The sequence below is a fragment of the Phodopus roborovskii genome, unplaced genomic scaffold, assembly GCF_943737965.1.
Source record: "Phodopus roborovskii unplaced genomic scaffold, PHOROB, whole genome shotgun sequence".
Lineage (NCBI taxonomy): Eukaryota > Metazoa > Chordata > Mammalia > Rodentia > Cricetidae > Phodopus > Phodopus roborovskii.
The window spans coordinates 4,403,802-4,414,552 of NW_026125278.1; positions in this window are offsets into that span (position 1 = coordinate 4,403,802).

Below are 10,751 nucleotides of genomic sequence, written 5' to 3' on the forward strand. Positions count from 1 at the left end.
TGTTCATCCCTGTTCCTAGATTATAAGTCTCTACTTGTCCTCAGTAGAGTGGGGGTTAAGTAAGTATGACCTCTCTTCACCATTGCTGAACTCCATTGCAGTGGTGGCTGTGTGCACACCACAGACCCTCGTAGCATTGTAGGCAAATGTTTATGTCTAGGATGTCTCAATGGGAGGGAACTGTCAATGGTATTTTTATGGTTACATCTTACAGTTATTTATTGCTGCTATATAAAAATAATTGATTTCATATATTGACCCCAAATTCAATGATCTTGATAAGTCACTTGTTTCTAGCAATTTATAGATTCGTTGTGGGTATGTATGTTAATGAACATGTCATTTGTGACATGTTTATTCACTTTAAAATCTTGAATCATTTAACATTTAATTTTCATGTGCTATCAAGGACTACCAGTGTTGTGTTTAATACAGATAGAAAGGATGGATTGCTTTGCACAATCTTAGAGTGACCATTCAGAAAATATTCCATATAAAATCATGAAGCACACTATTACCAGAAATATTTTATAGCTACCTATATTTGATTGAGGAAGTATCCTTCAAGTCTACCTAAAATATTTTTAAAATCATAAACATATTTGGACATTGTGGCTCATGCCTGTCATTCCAGCACTTGGTGGCATGAGGGATTAAGACTGCCACAAATTCAAGGGGAGATTTACAGCATAATTATTTCCAAGATAATCTGAGCTATAGTGTGAGACTTGTCACAACCAACCAAAACAAAAATGGTTATAAATGAGATAATTTGTATGTTAACTAAGATGAGGACATTATTTCCTCCTTTATTCTGGTAATTTCGAGTTACATTGATTGGTTTTGGAATGCTAAATCACTCTTGCATCTTAGAATAAATTCTACTTTTTCTTGTAATGCAATATTCTTCAAATTTTTCTGACATTTCAGTAATGATCTTTGCATTTGTGTTCAGATGAGAGACTGGTATATACTTTTCCTTCCTGCAATGCACTTACCAACAAGTAATACCATGCTTGCTCCAGCTTCGCCCATACCTTTGAGAAGTTACGATTCTTTTTCCAATCTCTGGAGGAATTTGTATGATTATTATGTTTCATTTCATCATTGTGCCTTCACCATCTATGATCTGAAGCTACGTGTTTCAATGATTATTTATTTCCAAATATTTTATAGTGTTAATGTAGTGAGACATCCACCCTCCTGCACCTGTTGCACCGACCACGCCCATTGGGGGTGGGGACAGGTGGGGGTGACCTGGGGTAACTAAGTCTGGGGTCCTGACCCCAGCTCTCTCTTGCTTCCTGGTCGGAGACAGAGAGCATCCGGAGGCATCCTTGGGATGGGAACCTGCTGGCGGTCATGTTTCTGCTGTAAGTGATTTCTCCCTGAATAAACATCCATCAGCCCATTTGTTTTCCAGGATTCTTATTTATCCACGATATTTTAATTTTGAACTCATTTTAGACTACCAATCAAACAGAGGTGTACTGCTTAATTTCCAGACATCCAGTACTTCTCTAAATGATCTTTTGTTGATTTGTAACGTAATTCCATTGTGATGGGAGATGTCATTCTGTATATGTTTCTCATACTGGTTAATAATAAAGCATTGTTGGCCAATAGGAAAGGAAGATAGGAGGGACTAGGAGACAAGGAGGAAATAGGAAGTAGGGAGGAGGAGTCAAGATGGAGAGTCTGGAGAGACCTGGACACCAGCCTCCTCCCTGGTAAGAGAAGGCCATGTGAAGATACATAGATCAGCAGAAATGGGTTAATAATTAAGGCAGAGCTAGCCGATAAGAAACAAGTAACCGGGCCAACAGCATTGTATCAAATACAGAGTCTCTGTGTGTCATTTGGGGCTGGTGCGGCTGCCGGACAAGAGTGGCGGCGGGCGGAAAAACCCGTACTCGTTACACCATTGTACTTAGAAAACATGCCTGGTGATTTATTTTTCAGTTTAGTGTTCAGTGTGTGTGATGTCAGGTGTTTACGTGACTTGTATGTGTGCTCATGTGTGTACGGAGCTGAGAGGATGTCGCCCCACTTTGCTTTTTGACACAGGGTCTCTTCTTGAATCAGAACTTACAGAGTTGGCTAGACTGGCTAGGCAGCAAGTGCCAGGGTCCTCCTGTCTCCCAGGCCTACGTGTGCAGTGCTGTGGTTGGAAGCATGATGTACTATTGTGATAGGCAGTTACCTCGATTCTGTCCTCATGTGTGCATGGTGAGCACTTTACTGACTGCATTGTTCCTATAGCCCATAACTGGAGATGTAAACCTTTTAAAATCTGAGATGCGAATCTTTCATCAGCTCAGGTGTATTGGTAAAATTCTTCATATGCTTTTGAAAAACATGTGTATTCAACAATATATTTCTGTATATTCCAGTTAAGCCAGGGTAGTTTACCATACTAGTCACATCTCTGTTTGTTGTCTGTTTGCTCTTTTAGTTGCTAGGGGAGAAGTGTTGAGAAATAAAAACTAGCACACTTGTGGATATCCCCCTTTTTAAGTTTTGCTTTAAATGTATTCCAGCTACGTTATGTGTATTAAATACAAATTTAATAACATTACATAATCATCTCCACGGTGTATCTTTTTTTAAGTTTCTAATAACTCTACTTTCATTATGACTTTTTTATTCTAAATTTTTATTTTTATTGGATTTTTAATTTTTTTTCTTACTTTACATATCGATCCCAGTTCCCTCTCCCTCCCTCCCTCTCATGCTCCCAGACCACCCTCCCATCCCATTACTCCCCCCCAACTCCACAGGGGTGATGCCTTCGAGGAAGGATCAACAAAATCTGTCAGATCACTTGGAGTAGGGGCGAGGCCCTCCCTCCCGCCTCTAGATTAGGGGAGTATCCCTCTATGGGGAATGTGCTCCCAAAGACACTGGGGTGGGGAGGTGGAGAGGTGCCTTGGTCTTGCCTCAATGAGATGATGGGACAGACTTAACAGACTTCCGAGGGAGTCTTTACCCTCTCCATGGAGCAGATGGGGGGGAGTAGGGAGTGGGGGTAGCAGGACGAGAGGATGGAGGGGGAACTGGGATTGGGATGTAAAAATTAAAGTAATAACAAATAAAAGTAAAACAAAACCCTGTGTCACACAAAGCCTTGATATGACACCTACCTCCACCTCCCTCATTTTGTCATTCCCTGATAATACCAATTAGTTCTCAGAAGAATGCGCCCATACATTAGCAACGGGAAATATGCAAATGTTTTGAAGAGCACTAGTCATCAGCCTTTCATATAGACTTATGAAATTATATGTCTCACAAAGCCTTCCTTGTCTTAGTGAGGCATTGAATGAACCAAATGTCTATTAATAAATTAATCTTATTCAATATTTGCTTTACTATATGTCATTTATTCATCTGCAGTGTTTGTAATATTCATCCTTTTTATAATTGAAAAGTTATGAATAAAAAGTACTGCCCTGGAGACCATCATTTTGAAACCCTAACCTGTTAATGTAAGAATGAGACTCATGTCTCCTTCATCGATGATCTCTTCTCCCTTTTTCCTTATTCTGATTCCCACCTCCTCCTTCCATTATCGTCTTCATGCTCTTCCTCCCAGGGAGAAGTGAGGCCATGCCATTTCATAAGTTACTGCATCTGCTTCACAGAACCAGCACGATGGACCGTGGTTTCCTACTGCACTGACTAACCTGCTATGTTCTGGGTTCAGTTGTTCGCCCAAGGCGGCCTCTTGATAAGACTCAGCAGACTGTAGCAGGAAGAGGGAAATAAAATTAGCTACCATCTGGGCTCCTCTCCACCCTGCCAGGAACCATCTTGCAGATAGGAGTGTTCCAATCCAAGGGCACAGGGGTTTATAGAGCAGGAATTTCTTTCTTTTGGTCCCTAGGGACAAACTGGAGCCCTCTCTTTGCATATACATGCAGGTTCCTGAGAGCTTCTCTGTCATCAGAAACTTTGTGGGCTGTGTCCCTAACTTTCATTTTCTTCTTTCTTCTCTGTCTTTGTGTATACTTCGGCTTCCTGCAACTTACACAAGGCTCTCTCAGATTTTACCCCTCCTCTCATTTCACACCCCCTTGTTCCCCGTATACCACACTCATGGATCCTAACAAACAATGCAGCATCCACCCAAACTCATACTGTATACCATTTCTTTATTACCTTTTCAAAAGTGGCTTTACTGAGATATTCATGTGTCATACAGTTAACACCTTTAAACTGTACGGTCCAGTGAGTTTCAGTTTTTTGAGAATTGTGTAGCTATCACCATAAACCACTACACAACATTTTGTCACCCTCAAAAGATCATTAGAAGTCATTCTTCCCACCGCTACTCCACACACTCTCTTCCTAGGCCAAGACCTCACAAGGTCAATTGATTTCTCTCTCTCTCTCTCTCTCTCTCTCTCTCTCTCTCTCTATATATATATATATATATATATATATATATGTGTGTGTGTGTGTGTGTGTGTGTGTGTGTGTGTGTGTGTGTGTACGTGTCTATTCTGAACATTTTTATAGAATCTTTGGCTAATATCTTCTCATTTCTATCTACTCTCCAATATACCCAAATTCCAGTAACCACTGTTCTACAATGTTTTAGTTTCCACATACAGGTGAGGCCTTCTGGCCTCAATACAGTATGTGTGTCTTCCTGTGCCCATCTTGATTCTCTTAATGTAACATCCTCCAGTTTTATCTGTGTGGCCACAAATGACTTTCCGTATTTTATGGCTACAGTATTCCCTTACATATATGTATCATACTCCCTTTATCTCTTGTCTGATGACTGGTGGTCTAACAAGTTCATATCTTGGCTATTATAAATGATACTATAAATATGAGAGTACTGATATCTCTTTAACGTACTATTTCATTTTCCTTGTATCTATATCTAAGAGTAAGATTGTTTAGTAGTTCTAAAATATTTTGAGGAACCTATATATCTTTTCCATAATAGATACTTTCATTGCTTAGATATGAAGTGTCTCCCTGACAAAACCTAATGTTTTGAAAGCTTGGCCCCTATTTGATGTTGCTATTTTGGGAATTTCTGGAAGGTTTAGGAGCTGGGGCCTATCTAGAAGTGCTAGGTCATGCCTTTGAGGGTAGTATTTGCCCCAGGCCTCTTATTCTTTCCCCTTTATGCTTCTTGCCTGTCCTCTGGTAAATGGCTTCTGCCACACTGTGGTTGCTATCATGCTTTATCATGCCATCTGCCTAAAATCAAAGGAGCCAAAGATGATGGACTGGAACCATGGGCCAACATGAATATTTTCTCCTTAGAATTGCTTTTCCAGGTATTTTGTCATAGCAACACAAAGGTGACAAACACAGATGATTGGTAACAGACGAGGGAGGCTGTTGTGTGACAAAGCCTCGTTTATGGGTTCTAAAGCCTTTGGAACTGACCTATGGGAGCAATTTAATAAAGTTTGGAGAAATGAGTCAAAGATTGTTCACTCTCTCACTATCTCTCTTCCTTCTATCATCACTCCATCCCTCCCCCCACCTTCCTCCTTATTTTAGATAAGCACTTCCTGGTTGTCTTGGCCAACCCGTATTTTCCACATAGCTAAACTGGCTTCTATCGCCATCCTCTTGCCTTAGCTTCCCATGTGATAGGACCATAGGCTTGCCTAGATCTACTTTTTTTTCTTAAATTTGAGTGTTTGCTTTGTATCGCTATAACTGAATACTGCAGATTAGATGATTTATAAAAAACATATATTTGCTTAGATCATTGATCTGGAAACTATAAAATCCTGAAGCATGACACCATGATTTTCTTGGCATCTGTTAAGGATCTTGTCGCATCATAAAATGGTGGTTATCATCACACATGATAATCCATTAACTTTCAATGCAGGAAGAATACACATGATCTAGTCAACTTAAAAGTTGTACCTGTTACCACTTCTTAATACTATATAGTAGGAATCAAATTTCAACTTAGTTTGGGGGGGTATTTAGTCTATCATGCTTTTTATCATTCATACAGTGTCTTAGTTGCTGTTCTATTGCTGTGACAAGATACCATGGCCAGCACAATACAACTTATAAAAGAAAACGTTTAAGTGGGGGCTTGCTTACAGTTTTGTAGGGTTAGTTTATGACCATCATGGTGGGAAGCATGGTGGAAGGCAGGCAGGCAGGCATGATGCTTGAGCAGTAGCCGAGAGCGTATATGCCAACACAAAGGCAAGAGTCAGGGCAATAGTGAGGCTGGGACTAGTATGGTCAAAGCTCAGCCCCAGTGACACACCTCTTCTAACAATGACACACCTCCAAATCCTTCTCAAAAGAAAGCATTTATGTATATGAGCCTATGGAGCCATTCTCATTTAAGCCACCATATACAGTAATCCCTCAGTGTCTGTGGAAAATTGGTCTCTGAGGACACCATCTGTGGAGATGCTAGTTCCTTGTATAAAGTATATTTGACTATAACTCACACACATCTTTTTATATGCTTTGAATCTTTTCTAGAGTTTTTAAGACTTCATTTAGCTTATCTACTGTGTAACTGGTTCTTATACTGTGAAGAAGATAATAAGAAAAGAGCTAGTATATGTTAAGCACAGTTTGTTTATTCAGATACTTTTGATCCACAGTTGGTTGAATCTATAGATGTAGAAACTATGGATTTGAAGGCCTAACTTTCATTTGGGAATAGTTTTTTTAACCATTATTTATATTGCCTCTTCATTCTATTGATTATTATATTTGCTGTATGTTTATTTTAGTTCAAGGTAATTTCAGTGGTCAAAGTTTTTTTTTGAAGTTACATCCAGAATATCATTTCCCAAGCCAATGTCAAGCTTCTTCTAGTAGTTTTGAAATCTGATTCTTATGTTATCTTTAAGTCCATTTTAGACTTGTGCTGTGAATATGTTTTTGATATAATGAGAGGTAAGGATTTAATTTTATCCATTTGTATATAAACATCAGTTTCTCCCAGCAGCATACATGGAGGAGATGATCTCTTTTTCATTGTGTACTCTTGTCTCTAAGTTTGTGGATGTATCTCCAGCCTTTATACTGGTCTATTGGTCTCTCTTTGTCTTTTATGTCAGTACTTTGTTGAATTTATTAGATCTAACGTGTGTGTGTGTGTGCGCGCGCGCGTGCACGCGCGCACGCTTAGAATTCATGTATATAAAAATCATGTTGTCTGCAAACAGGAACAGTTGACCTCATTTATTCTAATTTGGGTACTTGCCTGTCTCCCTCCCTCCCTCTCACCTTCCCTCCCTTCAGTCGTTCCTTTCTTCTGCTTCCTTGCTTGGGCTAGCACTTGATGTACTATGCTGAACAGAAGTGATAAAAGTAGGCGACGTTATCTTTTTCTGACAGAAGAATAAACAACTTCAACTTGATTCAGCATAATGTAGCTACATGTTTGTCATTTATGGCTTTTATTTTATTAAAATCAATTCTGTGTTTAATTTGTTGAGATATTTTACTATGGAAGAAAGAATTTTATCACATACCATTTTTGTTGTATTCTTGAGATGATCATGTTTTTTGTCCTCTTATGTTTGGTCATATTGAATCACCTTTGTATTCTTGTGGTAAACCTAATTTGGCCAGAGTGAATGATCTTTTTATATGTTGAATTAAGTTTGCTACTATTTTATTGATGAATTTTACACCTATATTTATTAAAGATATTGGACTGTTGCTTTTCTTTTCTGTTTTGTTTTTTTTTTTTCTGGTTTGTATGCTATGGAAGTACCCATCTCATCCAATGTGTATAGAAGTATAAATACTGTTTAATTTGTCGAAAGCTAGAGAAAAATTGGTAAAGATTCTTGAAATATTTGTGAAGAATTCAGAAGTGTAATTCTAGAGAATTTGGAGAGGGAGGGAATATGAATTCTTCATATTTGGGGAGGGGGTAGAATCAAAAGAAGAGAAATCATCAAGTCTTAGTCCTTTCTTTGATGGGACTCTTTATTGCTGACTCAGTTTCTTTGTTCACTGTTGTTTTGTTCAGATTTCCTATTTTCTCATTAGTTGATCTTAGAAGAGAATTTATCCATACTTAAATCTGATATTTATTGATTTTTTTTTTGCTCTAAAGAGTGTACATTGCTGAAATTAAGATGTTGAAGTTTCCTTCAGAACTATGAATATTTTCTTTATATATAATCTTTTCTTCAAATCATCTCATGTTTCTTCTGTAGTATCAATTCTGTAGTATCAATCCATTTTTAAATTTTCATAGATTTTTACTTTTTAAAAAAGGATTCCCACCCTTCTTTTCTTCCATTCTTTGAATTTTTAGTTATTTATTTTAAGTCAACATTTTCAACAACATCCACATTAATTTACAGAGAGGTAAATACACATTTGGTGCCTAGCATGCAGACCCAGCTACACGTTTATATTAAGAAATTTTGAATCATTTGAGTTCATCTCTAACACATGGGATGTTTCTCCCTTTGTGTGCTTCCTTTACTTATTTATCTATTTTTCACTTACACTTTTCCTTTTATTGAAAACAGATTCCTTTCACACATAGTATATCCCGACTGCCGTTTCCCCTCCCTCTACTCCCTCAAATCCCCTGGCAGCTGGGTCTACTCACTTTCTGCCTCCTTCATTAAGATTCCCATCATGTATTGTAGGAAGTTTCCATTGCACTAGGTTTCCATAGCACCCCTGAAATACCCCTCAAATTTAGGTGTCTCTCCCCACATTTCCTCCCTCAACCTCATCTGCCCTCCCTCTGCCCACTGGAGCCTTCCATTCTGTCCCCCCTGGCCACCAGTCACCCAGAAAATCTACTCTATTTTCCCCTCCCAGGGGTATCGTATGCCTTTTCCCTATGCCTAACATGTCTGGGCCTATGAATTATAGTGTGGCTATCATGTACTTAACAGCTAATATCCATATGTAAATAAGTAAATATTTATCTTTCTGGGTCTGGGTTAACTTACACAGGTTGAAAGGTTGATGGTTTTCTGCCTGAAATTTCATGATGTTATTTTTTAAAACAGCTGAGTAATATTCCATAATGTAAGTGTACTACATTTTTTTTCTTTTGAGAGACATCTAGGTTGTTTCCAATTTCTGGCTTTTATAAATAGAGCAGTAATGAACATGGTTGAGCAAGTGTTTCCACGGTAGGATGAAGTGTACTTTGGGTATATGCCCAAGGGTGGTGTAGATGGATCTTGTGGTAGACTGATTCTATCTTTCTGGGGAACTAGCATGCTGATTTCCACAGTGGCTGGACAAGTTTGCACTCCGAAGAGCACGAATGGGTGTTCTCATTCCACATCCTTGCCGGCATGGATTGTCTCTTGTGTTACTGAACACAGACATTCTAACAGGTGTAAGACAGACTCTCAAGTACTTTTGATGTGCATTTTTCTGATGTCTACAGATATTGAACATTTCTCTAAGTGTTTCCCAGCCAATTGAGTTTCTTCTGTTGACTCTGTTTTGATCTCTACACTATTTTTAAATTGGATTATCTGCTTTTTTGATATCTAGTTTATTAAGTTCTTTATATATATTCTGGATATCCAATATCCTCTATTGGATGTGGAGTTGTAGGCTGTCTCTTCCTCCAAATGATGTTGTCCTTTGCCTTACAGAAGCTTTTCAGTTTCATGAGGCCCCTTTTATTGATTGTTGATCTTAGTGCCTGCGCTATCAGTGCTCTGCTCAGAACGTCTTTTCCTGTGCCAAACAGTTCCAGGCGTTCCCCACTTTCTCTTTTATCAGGGTTAATGTATCTGGTTTCATGTTGAAGTCTTTGATCCATTTGGACTTCAGTTTTCTGCAGGGTGATAAGTATGAATCTATTTGCATTCTTCTATGTGCAGTTTAACCAGCACCATTTACTGAAGATGCTATCTTTTTTCCAGTGTGTACTTCTGGTTTCTTTATCAAATCAGGTGTCTTTATCAAATAGGTGTTTGGATCTGTGTCTGGGTCTTAAGTTTGGTTCCATTGATTGACAAGGAATGGTGAGATCCACAACTCTTTATTGTTAGGATTGTTTTAGCTCTCCTATTTCTTGTTTGATTTTTGTTTATTTGAGTGTGCATCTATATGAAGTTGGGAATTGTCCTTTTAAGATGTGGGAAGAATTGTGTTGATATTTTGATGGTGTTTCCTTTGAATCTGTAGATTTCTTTTGGTGGGATGACCATTTTTACTATGTTAATCCTACCAGTGCATGGGCATGGGACATATTTCCATCTTCTGATATTTTCTTCAATTATTTTTTTTGGAGCAGGGTTTCTCTGTGTTGCTCTGGCTGTCATAAAACTTGCTATGTAGACTAGACTGACTTAAAACCTAGAGGGATCCACCTGTGTCTACCTCCTGGAGTGCTGGGATCAAAGTTATATGCCACCACGCCCAGCCAATTTATTTTTCAAAGACTTGAACTTTTTGTCATACAAGTCTTTCGTATGCTTGGTTAGAGTTACACCCAGATATTGTATATTGTTTAAGGCTATTATGAACGGCATTGTTTCTCTGATTTCTTTCTTAGTCCATTTGTCATTTGTATATAGAAGGGCTTGTTATTTTTGTGAGTAAATTTTGTTTTCTTTATTTACTTATTTTGCTGGAAGTGTTTATTAGCTGTAGCTCCCTGGTGGAAGTTTGAGCTTCACCATTGTCTTCTTTTTAAAAGTTTGAAAATTTTCTTAAAATTCTCATTTTCCTATAGTATATCATCTTTATAATAGCTGTTATTATCTCATTGTCATTTATTTCTACATCTA